The sequence below is a fragment of the Rutidosis leptorrhynchoides genome, chromosome 8 (genome assembly GCF_046630445.1).
Source record: "Rutidosis leptorrhynchoides isolate AG116_Rl617_1_P2 chromosome 8, CSIRO_AGI_Rlap_v1, whole genome shotgun sequence".
NCBI lineage: Eukaryota > Viridiplantae > Streptophyta > Magnoliopsida > Asterales > Asteraceae > Rutidosis > Rutidosis leptorrhynchoides.
In genome coordinates, this window is record NC_092340.1 from 254,939,601 (window position 1) to 254,957,449 (window position 17,849).

Below are 17,849 nucleotides of genomic sequence, written 5' to 3' on the forward strand. Positions count from 1 at the left end.
CAAAGAGTATCAAACACGGAGTAATGTCATCCAAAACCACTAATCATCAAGAAGCTTTGAACATGGCCCGCAAATTGATAGAAACGGTTGACGAAATCGTAGTACCGGCACCTAAAGCCGAGGACAAGTCGGGTAACAACAAAAGAAAATGGGAAGCTCCCCAATCAAGCAACAACAACTTTGCCAAGAAATCTTTCACCTCCGACGGCAAGAAGGGTTATGCCGGAAATCTACCTCTTTGCAACAAATGCAACAAACATCACTTTGGCGAATGTAGTAAGCTAATTTGCCATCGGTGCCAAGGAATTGGTCATAAGGCCAACGATTGTAAAAGTGCCGCTCCCGTCGCTCGAAAGTGGCCCAATGCACCAAAGACGGGCACTTGTTACGAATGTGGCCAAACGGGTCATTATAGAAATGCATGCCCAAAGAAGAAAGATAACCCCAACACGCGCGGCCGAGCTTTCAACATCAACACCGAGGAAGCCCGGATGACACTGAACTAGTCACGGGTACGTTTCTTCTCAACAACACTTATGTTACTTGTTTATTCGATTCGGGTGCCGATAAAAGTTTTGTATCCAAGACTTTGACTCATTCTTTTAAATACTCCACCACGTCCACTAGATACCACTTATACCATTGAAGTGGCCAACGGAAAACAATTGAGTGCCGACACATATTACCGGGGGTGTACGTTAAACATTTTGGGTAAGGAATTTGAAATTGACTTGATACCCATGGAACTAGGAAGCTTTGATGTAATAATCGGTATGAATTGGTTAGTCAAAATGAAATCTCACATCCTTTGTGATCTTAACGCAATCCGAATTCCTATCGAGAATGGTGAACCTTTGATTGTTTATGGCGATAAGAGTTGCACCAGACTCAACCTCGTTTCGTGCCTTAAAGTTAGAAAACTACTCCGTAAGGGTTGTTTTGCGATCCTTGCCCACGTTAAGAAAGTCGAGTCCGATGAGAAGCATATCGATGATGTGCCAATTGTTAGTGACTTTTTCGATGTATTTCCCGACGAATTGCCGGGTCTTCCACCTCATCGACCGGTTGAATTCCAAATTGATCTTATTCCGGGAACCGCACCCGTAGCACGTGCACCATATAGACTCGCTCCATCCGAAATGCAAGAATTCCAAAGTCAAATCCAAGAACTACTTGACCGTGGTTTTATCCAACCTAGCCATTCACCATGGGGCGCTCCGATTTTGTTTGTTAAAAAGAAAGACGGATCCCTACGAATGTGCATTGACTATCGTGAACTAAACAAATTGACGGTTAAGAACCGATATCCTCTTCCTCGCATCGATGACCTCTTTGATCAACTACAAGGGTCTTGTGTATATTCGAAAATTGATCTCCGCTCGAGTTATCATCAATTGAGGGTTAAGGGGGAAGATGTCTCCAAAACTGCTTTCCGAACTCGTTATGGTAGTTATGAATTCCTTGTCATGCCATTTGGTCTCACTAACGCACCGGCGGTGTTCATGGATCTTATGAACCGCGTGTGCAAACCGTATCTAGATAAATTCGTTATTGTGTTCATCGATGACATATTGATCTATTCTAAAAATGAAGAAGAGCACGAACAACATCTCCGACTTGTGCTTGAACTCTTGAGACAAGAACGACTTTATGCCAAATTCTCCAAGTGTGAATTTTGGTTGAAGGAAGTTCAATTTCTTGGTCATGTTGTAAGTGATCAAGGTATTAAAGTCGATCCCACGAAAATCGAAGCCATTAGTAAATGGGAGACTCCTACTACTCCTACTCACATTCGTCAATTCTTGGGTCTCGCCAGGTACTATCGTAGATTCATCGAAAACTTCTCTTTGGTTGCACGTCCTCTAACCGCATTAACTCACAAGGGAAAGAAATTCAATTGGGCGACAGAGCAAGAATCCGCGTTTCAAATCTTGAAGACAAAGCTAACCACCGCTCCTATCTTGTCACTTCCCGAAGGCAATGATGAATTTGTTGTATATTGTGATGCCTCGAAACATGGTTTTGGGTGTGTATTGATGCAACGAACGAAAGTCATTGCTTATGCCTCTCGACAACTAAAAATTCATGAACGGAATTACACGACGCATGATCTCGAACTCGGAGCCGTTGTCTTTGCACTTAAAATGTGGAGACACTATCTTTATGGAACCAAGAGTACTATCTTCACCGATCACAAAAGTCTCCAACACATTTTCGATCAAAAGCAACTAAACATGAGACAACGAAGGTGGATTGAAACCTTAAACGATTACGATTGTGAGCTTCGTTACCATCCCGGGAAGGCAAATGTAGTAGCCGATGCCTTAAGTCGAAAAGAAAGAGCGGTGCCTCTTCGTGTTCGAGCTTTAAACATCACCATTCACACCAACCTTAATAGCCAAATTCGGGTAGCCCAAGATGAGGCTCTCAAGGATGAAAACCTTTCACACGAGCTCTTGAACATTCTCGTCTCTCGATTCGAAATTAGGGAGACCGGACTTCAATATTACGCCGGAAGGATTTGGGTGCCTAGTTATGGGGACCTCCGAAGCCTTATTTTAGATGAAGCCCATAAGTCACGATACTCGATTCACCCCGGTGCCAATAAGATGTACCATGACCTTAAACAACTATATTGGTGGCTGAACATCAAAAGGGACGTAGCTACTTATGTTTCCAAGTGTTTGACATGTTCCAAAGTCAAAGCCGAACACCAAAGACCGTCCGGACTACTTCAACAACCCGAGATCCCGCAATGGAAGTGGGAAAGGATAACGATGGATTTTATCACCAAACTACCAAAAACGACGGGCGGTTATGATACCATTTGGGTTATTGTTGACAGTCTCACCAAATCCGCACACTTTCTTGCCATGAAAGAAACGGACAAAATGGAGAAACTTGCACAACTTTACATTAAAGAGATCGTAACCCGACACGGTGTACCTTTATCGATTATCTCCGACCGAGATGGCCGTTTCGTTTCTAGATTTTGGCGTACATTGCAAGAAGCGTTGGGAACGCGTTTAGACATGAGCACCGCATATCATCCTCAAACCGATGGACAAAGCGAATGTACAATTCAAACCTTAGAGGACATGTTACGAGCTTGCGTGGTTGATTTCGGAAAAGCTTGGGATAAGCACTTGCCTCTCGCCGAATTCTCCTACAACAATAGTTATCACGCGAGTATTAAGGCCGCACCTTTTGAAGCGCTATATGGCCGAAAATGTCGTTCACCTCTTTGTTAGGCCGAAGTAGGCGACGTACAAATCACCGGACCCGAACTCATTCACGAAACCACCGAGAAAATCGTTCAAATCCGAGATAGGCTTAGGACGGCCCGAAGTCGTCAAAAGTGCTATACCGACAAAAGACGCAACGACCTTGAATTTCAAGTCGGTGACCACGTCATGTTAAAAGTCGCACCTTGGAAGGGTGTAATCCGCTTTGGGAAACGCGGGAAGCTAAATCCGCGGTATAATGGTCCTTTCAAAATCTTGGAGCGTATTGGAACCGTTGCTTATCGTTTAGATCTTCCGCCTCAATTGAGCTCCGTTCATCCTACCTTCCATGTATCTAACTTGAAAAAGTGTCTTGCGTAACCCGATATCGTCATCCCTCTCGAGAAACTTACTATTGATGACAAACTTCATTTTGTGGAGGAACCGGTTGAAATTGTGGGCACCTCCATCAAGACATTGAAACAAAGCCGAATCCCGATTGTTAAAGTCCGTTGGAACGCCAAAAGGGGACCCGAGTTTACTTGGGAAAGACAAGATCAAATGCAAAGGAAGTATCCTCATCTATTCGTGAATTCGGAAACGCAAGATCTCGAGGAAGAAACAACGACTACTACGCCTACTTAAATTTCGGGACGAAATTTCTTTTAAGGAGTAGGTAATGTAACATCCCGCCTTTTTCCATTTTCTTTTCCGTTATACTAATTTAAACTCCGTTATATGTTTATAACATCTCCCGTTAATACGCGTTTTAAAATATTCCGTTTAGGTAATTTTCGCACCCGACTACAAACTCGAGGGACTAAAATTGACACGGGGCAAACTAGTTGACTAGGTCACCTAGTCCACCCCAATCACCACCATTCAACCATCTCCATCTCTCTCTCTTTCTCTCTAGCAAGAACACACACACAATTTCCAAATTCATTCAATCATCATCTAAATTCGATCTAGGAGGCTTACAACAAAATAAATTACATATTCGTGATCCTCTCTTCATCCTCTTCATTTTGGTACCAACTTCATCTCGTTTGGGTAACATTTCTAAAACTCGAGATTTCTCTAAATTCGTGTTTTTGACTTGAAATGGTGTTAGTTAGTGTCTATGGCTCATTGTGATGTCGTGTGTGTAATTTATATGCTCGATCTCGTTGTTTTAATGGAACTAGCATGAACTTGAATTTTGGTGTGTTGTTCTTGAATTTTGGATGATCATATGTTGTTAGATGTTAAAAGTTCATGTTCTAATTGTGTTCCTACTATCACTAGCTTCAATTTGATGTGTAGGTTGCTTTAGAAAAGTTCATGAACTCGATTTATGATTTTGGTGAATTTGGGTTAGGGTTTGATGAACTTGAAATGGACTTTTGATGCATTGAATGCCATGGATTATGGTTGGTAAGTGTTTAGTTAGATTGTATGCTTGATTACCTTCGAAACGGCATATCATTCATGTAAATTGGTTGCCCGAATCATTGAATTGCATTTATGAACTTGTATGCGATTAATGTTGAGCATTAGATGCGGTTTTGGTTGTTATAATAGGTAGATTGATTGATGAAATGTGTTTGGTTGTCTTCCTCGTCAAATTACCTTCCCAACGGTATAAAATACTTGACTTGATTGTTTGCGGATCATAAATTGTGTTTATTTGGTTTTTGGTTCGTGCACTTTGGAGTTCTGCATCAGACTTGAAATCCAACCTGGACGCCATCCAGATACTTGGACGCCGTCCCAGTATTCAAAGCTGGACGCCGTCCAGAAAGTCTGGACGCCGTCCCAGCCTTCAAAACTGGACGCCGTCCAGATTGCACTGGCAGGCTACTGTCCTCGTTGGTCATTTTACGGAAAATGTTTGCTATGCTATGGACCTCCGATTCACATGTAACTTGTTCTAACATGCTTATATATGATTAAAAACCTCAGAAAAATAGTTCGGGACCCGACCCGAACGTGTTGACTTTTTCGTTGACTTTGACCGACCAAAGTTTGACTTTTTGTCAAACTTAACCAAATGATTATGCAACATTCCTAACTTGTTTCTATACTTGTATCTTGCATGAAACTTGACAAATTGATTCACATGCTACGTAATCGAGTCGTAACGAGCCATAGGACTAATTGAACATCTTTAACCTTTTGTGTTTACCGTTGTTGATACGACCTATTTGTTTAGGTCAAGACTAGCATTGTTCTTTGCACACGTTTACTTGTTGAAGTAATTTACTACTCGTGCACTCAAGGTGAGATCATAGTCCCACTTTTACTCTTTTTGAACTTACATTTGGGATGAGAAAACATAAACATTTCTTTTACTAAGTGAACACAAGTACAGGAAAACAAACATTCTACATACGAGTTTAGAACAAAATCCTCAATTCGATTATCATTAGTTACACTTGTCGGGTGTAAGCGAGAACTTATGTTGTATGGATCCATATGGGTTTGACAAACCCTCATTCAAACGGTTCGCTACCGTTTACGAATGAAATATATTTTCGAGAAACAGTGTATGTTCTAGCACTAAGTGATGGGGTTCAATGGAAGGAATGTTAAGCATTGATAATTGGGTGCTCGTGAAACAAACTTTTGGAATGTATTACTACTATCTCGTTGTTGCAAATCTTGTGGTTCACTTGTACTTACTTACTCAAACCTATGATTTCACCAACGTTTTCGTTGACAGATTTCTATGTTTTTCTCAGGTCCTTGAACGATACATGATACATGCTTCCGCTCATTATTTTGATACCTGCATTGGATGTCGAGTATTTATGCATACATGGAGCGTCTTTTGGCTACTTTTAAATTGTGTCGCATAAGTTTCATTTGTACTTATAACTTTGTAACGTAACTTGTGGTGGAACTATTCTTGTAAACTTTGAACAATCTTTACATTTGAAATGAATGCGACATATCTTTTGGTCAAACGTTGTCTTAAAGACTTATGACCACGTGACGGGACCTAAGTAGACGGCGCCGTCAATGACGATTTTGTCGGGTCGCTACAATATACATCTAGAAGCTGAGTACTATACGGGTGAAAATACCGTATGAATACGAGTAGAATTCTTGATCAAAATGAATGGGAATACGATTATAACTATCTTTGTTAGGTATAAGTATTTTGATATATGTTCTTAAGTCTTGCAAATATGTATTAATACATCATTGTACGATACATATGTGTTCATTATGATTTAGGGTTTATTTCTTCGTTAATCGATACGTTTATGAATTGTTTCGAACCCTTAAGTTAGTAGTCTTGTTTTAGGTATATAGTTCATTGTTAATACACTTAATAATATACTTAACTATCATTTTATCATGTTAAACATAGTGTATTTGTAGTGATCCGAACTTTTCCATGTTTATATATATTAAATGAAATTGATATTTACATGATTAAGTGTTTCCAACATTTTAAGCAATCAAACTTGTTAAGACTTGATTAATTGAAATAGGTTTCATATAGACAATTGACCACCCAAGTTGACCGGTGATTCACGAACTTTAAAACTTGTAAAAACTATATGATGACATATATATGATTATATATATAGTTAACATGATATTATGATAAGTAAGTATCTCATTAGGTATTTTAACAATGAGTTAATACATAAAATTGTGTTTATTGAATTAAGAAACTCGAAACGATATATATAACGATTATCGTTATAACAACGTCTTACTAAATACATATGAATCATATTAAGATATTGTTACACTATGTTTAATCATGATAAATGATAAGTAAACATGTCATTATGTATATTAACAATGAACTACAAAAGTAAAAACAAGACTACTAACTTAAGGTTTTCGAAACGAGACATATATGTAACGATTATCGTTGTAACGACATTTAAATGTATATATATCATATTAAGATATAGTAATATATCATAATATCATGATAATATAATAATTTAACATCTCATTAGATATAATAAACATTGAGTTAACAACATTTAACAAGATCGTTAACTTAAAGGTTTCAAATCAACATTTACATGTAACGACTAACGATGACTTAACGACTCAGTTAAAATGTATATACATGTAGTGTTTTAATATGTATTCATACACTTTTGAAAGACTTCAAGACACTTATCAAAATACTTCTACTTAACAAAAATTCTTACAATTACATCCTCGTTTAGTTTCATCAACAATTCTACTCGTATGCACCCGTATTCGTACTCATACAATACACAGCTTTTAGATGTATGTACTATTGGTATATATACTCTAATGATCAGCTCTTAGTAGCCCATGTGAGTCACCTAACACATGTGGGAACCATCATTTGGCAATTAGCATGAAATATCTCATAAAATTACAAAAATATGAGTAATCATTCATGACTTATTTACATGAAAACAAAATTACACATCCTTTATATCTAATCCATATACCAATGACCAAAAACACCTACAAACACTTTCATTCTTCAATTTTCTTCATCTAAGTGATCTCTCTCAAGTTCTATCTTCAAGTTCTAAGTGTTCTTCATAAATTCTATAAGTTCTAGTTTCATAAAATCAAGAATACTTCCAAGTTTGCTAGCTTACTTCCAATCTTGTAAAGTGATCATCCAACTTCAAGAAATCTTTCTTATTTACAGTAAGATATCTTTATAATACAAGGTAATACCCATATTCAAACTTTGATTCAATTTCTATAACTATAACAATCTTATTTCGAGTGGAAATCTTACTTGAACTTGTTTTCGTGTCATGATTCTGCTTCAAGAACTTTCAAGTCGTCCAAGGATCCTTTGAAGCTAGATCTATTTTTCTCATTTCCAATATGTTTATCCACAAAATTTGAGGTAGTAATGATGTTCATAACATCATTCGATTCATATATATAAAACTATCTTATTCGAAGGTTTAAACTTGAAATCACTAGAACATAGTTTAGTTAATTATAAACTTGTTCGCAAACAAAAGTTAATCCTTCTAACTTGACTTTTAAAATCAACTAAACAATTGTTCTATATCTATATGATATGCTAACTTAATTATTTAAAACCGGAAAACACGAAAAACACCGTAAAACCGGATATACGCCGTTATAGTAACACCGCGGGCTGTTTTGGGTTAGTTAATTAAAAACTATGATAAACTTTGATTTAAAAGTTGTTCTTCTGGGAAAATGATTTTTCTTATGAACATTAAACTATATCCAAAAATCATGGTTAAACTCAAAGTGGAAGTATGTTTTCCAAAATGGTCATCTAGACGTCGTTCTTTCGACTGAAATGACTACCTTTACAAAAACGACTTGTAACCTGTAATTCAGACTATAAACTTACACTTTTTCTGTATAGATTCATAAATTTAAGTTCAATATGAAACCATAGCAATTGGATTCACTCAAAACAGATTTAAAACGAAGAAGTTATGGGTAAAACAAGATTGGTTATTTTTGCTTGTTGTAGCTATGTGAAAATTGGTAACAAATCTATATTAATCATATCCTAGCTAACTTATATTGTATTATACATGTATTCTAATATATTATGTAATCTTAGGATACCATAGACACGTATGGAAATGTTTTGACATATCATATCGGCCCATCTATATATATTATTTGGAACAACCATAGACACTCTATATGCAGTAATGTTAGAGTTAGCTATACAGGGTTGAGGTTGATTCCAAAAATATATATAGCCTGAGACGTGTATACACTGGGTCATGGATTGATTTAAGATAATATATATCATTTTATTTCTGTACATCTAATTATGGACAACTAATTGTAAGTTACTAACAAGGACAGCTGACTTAATAAATTTAAAACTGTAAAACGTTTTAAAAATTTTGTAAATATATTTTGAAAATACTTTGATATATATGTACATATTTGTTATAGGTTCGTGAATCGACCAGTGGCCAAGTCTTACTTCCCGACGAAGTAAAAATCTGTGAAAGTGTGTTATAGTCCCACTTTTAAAATCTAATATTTTTGGGATGAGAATACATGCAGGTTTTATAAATGATTTACAAAATAGACACAAGTACATGAAACTACATTCTATGGTTGAATTATCGAAATCGAATATGCCCCTTTTTATTAAGTCTGGTAATCTAAGAATTAGGGAACAGACACCCTAATTGACGTGAATCCTAAAGATATATCTATTGGGCCTAACAAACCCCATCCAAAGTACCGGATACTTTAGTACTTCGAAATTTATATCATATCCGAAGGGTGTCCCAGAATGATAGGGGATATTCTTATATATGCATCTTGTTAATGTCGGTTACCAGGTGTTCACCATATGAATAATTTTTATCTCTATGTATGGGATGTGTATTGAAATATGAAATCTTGTGGTCTATTGTTACGATTTGATATATATAGGTTAAACCTATAACTCACCAACATTTTTGTTGACGTTTAAAGCATGTTTATTCTCAGGTGAATACTAAGAACTTCCGCTGTTGCATACTAAAATAAGGACAAGATTTGGAGTCCGTGTTTATATGATATTGTGTAAAAACTACATTCAAGAAACATATGTCGATGTAATATATTTCCATTGTAAACCATTATGTAATGGTCGTGTGTAAACAGTATATTTTATATTATCATTATTTGATAATCTACGTAATATTTTTAAAATCTTTATTGATAAAATAAAGGTTATGGTTGTTTTAAAAATGAATGCAGTCTTTGAAAAACGTCTCATATAGAGGTCAAAACCTCGCAACGAAATCAATTAATATGGAACGTTTATAATCAATATGAACGGGACATTTCAGTTGGTATCTGAGCGTTGGTCTTAGAGAACCAGAAAATTGCATTAGTGTGTCTTACTGAGTTTGTTAGGATGCATTAGTGAGTCTGGACTTCGACCGTATTTTTCTTCAAAAACGATTGTTTAACATTTTTTTGTTGGAAACTATATATTATTAACATGTAAATATTATGCGATATATTAATCTCTTAACGTGTTTGATATTGTGTGATAGATGTCTACCTCTAGTACAAATCTCATTGATTCACCTAATAATAATGAAGAGTTGAATATATTTTGGGAAGATTCACAAATTCCCGAAGAGGAACCGGAAGAGGAGGAACCAGAAGAGGAGGAACCAGAAGAAGAGGAACCAGAAGAGGATGAATCGGAAGAGGAGGAACCAGAAGAAGAAGAGGTTCCGGAGGAAGAAATATTGATACCTATAGTAAATTGATTAAATAAAAGAAAATCCTCAACCAACGGACCAAAGTTAATAATGGTCAATGGTGTTTCCGCCGAGGAACCAAAATATTGGGAAGATTACCAATTTTCCTGTGAATCGGATCCCGATGAGGATTCCGATGATGTTATAGAAATTACCTCGACCCAGTTTAATAAAGCAAAAGAAAATAATAAGGGAAAAGTTATAAAAATAGAGAAACCCTATTCCAACCCCGATGAACTTTATATGTATCGAAAACATCCGTATTTCCTAAAATGTAACAATGACCCGGGAACCTCTAAACCACCAGATTTTTCTAAACCATTATGGAAAATGACGGCTCGTATTAGAGGAACACCATATATTCCTAGAAAATTAGGAAAACGAACCAAGTCCGAAGAAGAAGAAACCAGTGATTCAGATTAGAGAGTTGTAATCATGTTGTGTATTATATGTAATGTAGTGTGCTTGTACTTTTATGTTCTATGTAAAAATTGCTTGTATTATTTGTTAATTATCTTTTACGAATCTAATCCTTGTCTATTTTACAGTATAAAAACAAAATGGACGTTAAGGGTAGATAATCAAATATTTTAGAAGACCTACCAGAGGATATGATTGAGGAAATCTTGTCTAGAGTTGGTCAGAATTCGTCAGCACATTTAGTTATGGCGAAATTAACTTGTCAAACATTTGAAAGACTTTCCAGAAATGCCTTAGTTTATAAAAGGATTTCCTTTGATAGGTGGGGTATATCACACTAGAGAGACCGTAAGTTATGCCGTGTTTTCTTTAAAGCATTAAATGCGGGGAACCCAAATGCAATTTTACGCTACGGGTTAAGAACCTATTTTGACTCAACATATCCCAACATAGGATTTCGTGAATTAGAAAGAGCTTCTAACATGCAACATAAAGAAGCATGTTATGCTTACGGGTTAGTGATGTTCGCTTCTTACCAAAGTGAGAAAAAGAACATCGGATTGCAACTTTTAAATAAGACCTTGCCACAAGTGACGGATTTAGTAGTGGGGGTGAGAAACAAGGTTTTTAGACTATTACGGGGCTGTTGGACATTACGAAACCCTCGTCCTTTTGACGACATTACAACATGCTGCCTAGCCAATGGTCATAACGGCTATTTTCCACAAGACCAAAGATGGGAAGTCGTCTTAGTAAAACCAGAATGCATGACTTGTTTCTGGACTTATGAATTACGTGTCTTTATTTCCTTTGCTGAACAACTTGCGTATTAACTAGATTTATCTTCAAAACTGTCATGTATCAAAGTGTACTATATTTCATGTTATATATAATATAGAGAAGTTGTAAGTTTGAAGAATATTTGTATGTGATATATTATTATAATCAGTTTTTCATATGGAATTATAGTAGTTGAATTGTATATTAGCTACTAAGTATGAACTTAACGAGTAGGTAGTACCCGAATTTAAACTTATAAAACGCTAATATGAAGAAAAAGCTTTTATAAATGAGTTCATATTATGCTACGAAATACTATTGACTACTCTTAATATTCTGTATGATTAACTTGATTCAGTTGGCTATTTTGAAGGAAATGGCACCGACTACTCGACACACCTTGAATATGAGCGAAGAGGAATTTCGTGCCTTTCTTGCTTCAAACATAGCCGCAGTACAGGCCGCGCTACATACCAACAATAACTCTGAATCTAGCAATACAGCTAACGGCGCAAGAAATCGTGTAGGATGCTCCTACAAGGAATTCACTGCCTGCAAACCTTCAGAATTTGATGGGACCGAAGGACCAATCGGATTGAAACGGTGGACTGAGAAAGTTGAATCGGTGTTAGCCATAAGTAAGTGTGCTGAAGGAGACAAAGTGAAGTACGCTACGCATACCTTCATAAGTATTGCGTTAACATGGTGAAATACCTATCTAGAGCAAGTGGGACAAGATGCTGCTTACGCGCTACCGTGGTCAGCATTCAAGCACTTGATGAACGAGAAGTACCATCCCAGAATCGAGGTCAATAAGCTCAAGTCAGAACTTAGAGGGTTACGAACACAGGGATTCGATATTACTTCGTACGAAAGACGATTCACAGAATTGTGCCAATTGTGTCCGAGAGCGTTTGAAGATGAGGAAGAGAAGATTGACGTGTTTGTGAAAGGGTTACCGGAGAGAATCCAAGAAGATATAAGTTCACACGAGCCTGCCTCCATACAAAAGGCATGTAGAATGGCTCACAAACTAGTGAACCAGATTGAGGGAAGAATTAAAGAACAGGCGGCCGAAGAGGCCAACGTGAAGCTAGTCAAAAGAAAGTGGGAGGAAAACGGTGATAAGAGTCACCAAAACAACAACAACTATCCCAACAATTGCAACATCAATCGCAACTACAACAAACGGCACAACAACAACAACAACAACAACAACTACAACAATCATCCCAACAACAATAACAACCGCAACAACAACAACAACAACAATCAGAAGTAGCTATGCCAAAGGTGTGAAAAGTATCACTCGGGGTTCTGCACCAAATTTTGCAACAAGTGTAAAAGAAATGGTCATAGCGTGGCGAAGTGTGAGGTCTACGGACCAGATGTTAACAGAACAAAAGGAACAAATGGTGTCAGAATGAGTAATGGCTGAGCAAGTAGTGTCGGAGCAAGTTATGCCAATGTAGTTTGTTATAAATGTGGAAAACCGGGCCACATTATTAGAAATTGCCCGAACCAGGAGAACACGAATGGACAAGGCCGCGGTAGAGTTTTCAATATTAATGCGGCAGAGGCACAGGAAGACCCGGAGCTTGTTACGGGTACGTTTCTTATTGACAATAAATCTGCTTACGTTTTATTTGATTCGGGTGCGGATAGAAGCTATATGAGTAGAGATTTTTGTGCTAAATTAAATTGTCCATTGACGTCGTTGGATAGTAAATTTTTACTCGAATTAGCAAACGATAAATTAATTCCATCATATTATATATGCCGGAATCGAGAAATTAAACTGGGTAGCGAAATATTTAAGATTGATTTGATACCAGTAGAGTTAGGGAGTTTTGATGTAATAATTGGCATGGACTGGTTGAAAAATGTGAGAGCAGAGGTCGTTTGTTACAAAAACGTGATTCGCATTATGCGTGAAAAAGGAAAACCTTTAATGGTGTATGGAGAAAAGAACAACGCGAAATTAAATCTTATTAGTAGTTTGAAGGCGCAAAAACTAATAAGAAAAGGTTGTTACATCATTCTAGCACACATCGAGGAAGTTAAATCTGAAGAAAAGAACATCAGTGATGTTCCCGTCGCAAAAGAATTTCCCGATGTATTTCCGAAAGAATTACCGGGACTACCTCCACATCGATCTGTTGAATTTCAAATAGATCTTGTACCAGGAGCTGCACCAATAGCTCGTGCTCCATACAGACTCGCACCCAGCGAAATGAAAGAATTACAAAGTCAGTTACAGGAACTTTTAGAGCATGGTTTCATTCGACCAAGCACATCACCATGGGGAGCTCCTGTTTTGTTTGTCAAGAAGAAAGATGGTACATTTAGGTTGTGTATTGACTACAGAGAGTTGAATAAACTTACCATGAAAAACCGTTATCCACTGCCGAGAATTGACGACTTATTTGATCAACTACAAGGCTCATCGGTTTATTCGAAAATCGATTTACGTTCTGGATATCATCAAATGTGAGTAAAGGAGGATGATATTCCAAAAACTGCTTTTAGGACGCGTTATGGTCATTACGAGTTTATGGTTATGCCGTTTGGATTGACTAACACACCAGCTGTGTTCATGGACCTTATGAACCGAGTGTGTGGGCCATATGTTGACAAGTTTGTCATTATCTTCATCGATGACATACTTATTTACTCGAAGAATGATCAAGAGCACGAAGAACATTTGAGAAAAGTGCTAGAAGTATTGAGGAAAGAAAAACTGTACGCTAAGTTTTCAAAGTGTGCATTTTGGTTGGAAGAAGTTCAATTCCTCGATCACATAGTGAACAAAGAAGGTATCCAGGTGGACCCGGCAAAGATCGAAACCGTTGAAAAGTGGGAAACCCTAAAAACTCCGAAGCATATACGTCATTTTTTTTGGATTGGCTGGTTACTATAGAAGATTCATCCAAGATTTCTCCAAAATAGCAAAACCCTTGACTGCATTAACGCATAAAGGGAAGAAATTTGAATGGAAGGATGAACAAGAGAAGGCATTTCAGTTATTGAAGAAAAAGCTAACTAAGGCACCTATATTGTCATTGCCTGAAGGGAATGATGATTTTGTGATTTATTGTGACGCAGCAATTCAAGATCTCGGTTGTGTATTAATGCAACGAATGAAGGTGATTGCTTATGCGTCTAGACAATTGAAGATTCGCGAGCAAAATTATACAACTCACGATTTGGAATTGGGTGCTATTGTTTTTGCATTAAAGACTTGGAGGCATTATTTATATGGAGTCAAAAGTATTATATATACCGACCAAAAAAGACTCCAACATATATTTAATCAGAAGCAACTGAATATGAAACAACGCAGGTGGATTGAACTGTTGAATGATTATGATTTTGAGATTCGATACCACCCGGGGAAGGCGAATGTGGTAGCCGACGCTTTGAGTAGAAAGGACAGAGAACCTATACGAGTAAAAGCTATGAATATAATTATTCGTACTAACCTTACTACTCAAATAAAGGAGGCATAATAGGGGGTTGTAAAATAAGGAAAGTTGAAGAATGAGATACCCAAAGGATCAGAGAAACATCTTAATATTCGGGAAGACGGAACCCGATATAGGGCTGATAGAATTTGGGTACCAAGGTTTGGAGATGTGAGAGAAATGGTACTTAGAGAAGCTCATAAAACCAGATACTCAATACATCCTGTAATGGGGAAGATGTACAAGGATCTCAAGAAACATTTTTGGTGGCCAAGTATGAAAGCCGATGTTGCTAAATATGTAGGAGAATGTTTGACATGTTCTAAGGTCAAAGCTGAACATCAGAAACCATCAGGTCTACTACAACAACCTGAAATCCTGGAATGGAAATGGGAAAACATTACCATGGATTTCATCACTAAATTGCCAAGGACTGCAAGTGGTTTTGATACTATTTGGGTAATAGTTGATCATCTTACCAAATCAGCATACTTCTTGCCAATAAGAGAAGATGACAAGATGGAGAAGTTAGCACGACTGTATTTGAAGGAAGTTGTCTCCAGACATGGAATACCAATCTCTATTATCTCTGATAGGGATGGTAGATTTATTTCAAGATTCTGGCAGACATTACAGCAAACATTAGGAACTCGTCTAGACATGAGTACTGCCTATCATCCACAAACTGATGGGTAGAGCGAAAGGACGATACAAACGCTTGAAAACATGCTACGAGCATGTGTTATTGATTTCAGAAACAGTTGGGATCGACATCTACCGTTAGTAGAATTTTCCTACAACAACAGTTATCATTCTAGTATTGAGATGGCGCCGTTTGAGGCACTTTATGGTAGAAAGTGTAGGTCTCCGATTTGTTGGAATGAAGTGGGGGATAGACAGATTACGGGTCCGGAGATAATACAAGAAACTACCGAGAAAATCATCCAAATTCAACAACGGTTGAAAACCGCCCAAAGTCGACAAAAGAGCTACGCCGACATTAAAAGAAAAGATATAGAATTTGAAATTGGAGAGATGGTCATGCTTAAGGTTGAACCTTGGAAAGGCGTTGTTCGATTTGGTAAACGAGGGAAATTAAATCCAAGGTATATTGGACCATTCAAGATTATTGATCGTGTCGGACCAGTAGTTTACCGACTTTAGTTACCTCAATAACTCGCGGCTGTACATAACACTTTCCACGTCTCGAATCTGAAGAAATGTTTTGCTAAAGAAGATCTCACTATTCCGTTAGACGAAATCTAAATCAACGAAAAACTTCAATTCATCGAAGAACCCGTGGAAATAATGGATCGTGAGGTTAAAAGACTTAAAGAAAACAAGATACCAATTGTTAAGGTTCGATGGAATGCTCGTAGAGGACCCAAGTTCACCTAGGAATGAGAAGATCAGATGAAGAAGAAATACCCGCACTTATTTCTAGAAGATACGTCAACACCTCCAACTGCTTAAAATTTCGGGACGAAATTTATTTAACGGGTAGGTACTGTAGTGACCCGAACTTTTCCATGTTTATATATATATTAAATGAAATTGTTATTTACATGATTAAGTGTTTCCAACATGTTAAGCAATCAAACTTGTTAAGACTTGATTAATTGAAATAGGTTTCATATAGACAATTGACCACCCAAGTTGACCGGTGATTCACGAACGTTAAAACTTGTAAAAACTATATGATGACATATATATGATTATATATATAGTTAACATGATATTATGATAAGTAAGAATCTCATTAGGTATTTTAACAATGAGTTATATACAAAAAATTGTGTTTATTGAATTAAGAAACTCGAAACGATATATATAACGATTATCGTTATAACAACGTCTTACTAAATACATATGAATCATATTAAGATATTTTTACACTATGTTTAATCATGATAAATGATAATTAAACATGTCATTATGTATATTAACAATGAACTACATAAGTAAAAACAGGACTACTAACTTAAGGTTTTCGAAACGAGACATATATGTAACGATTATTGTTGTAATGACATTTAAATGTATATATATCATATTAAGATATAGTAATATATCATAATATCATAATAATATAATAATTTAACATCTCATTAGATATATTAAACATTGAATTAACAATATTTAACAAGATCGTTAACTTAAAGGTTTCAAATCAACATTTACATGTAACGACTAACGATGACTTAACGACTCAGTTAAAATGTATATACATGTAGTGTTTTAATATGTATTCATACACTTTTGAAAGACTTCAAGACACTTATCAAAATACTTCTACTTAACAAAAATGCTTACAATTACATCCTCGTTCAGTTTCATCAACAATTCTACTCGCATGCACTCGAATTCGTACTCGTACAATACACAGCTTTTAGATGTATGTACTATTGGTATATACACTTCAATAATCAGCTTTTAGCAGCCCATGTGAGTCACCTAACACATGTGGGAACCATCATTTGGCAACTAGCATGAAATATCTCATAAAATTACAAAAATATGAGTAATCATTCATGACTTATTTATATGAAAACAAAATTACACATCCTTTATATCTAATCCATATACCAACGACCAAAAACACCTACAAACACTTTCATTCTTCAATTTTCTTCATCTAAGTGATCTCTCTCAAGTTCTATCTTCAAGTTCTAAGTGTTCTTCATAAATTCTATAAGTTCTAGTTTCATAAAATCAAGAATACTTCCAAGTTTGCTAGC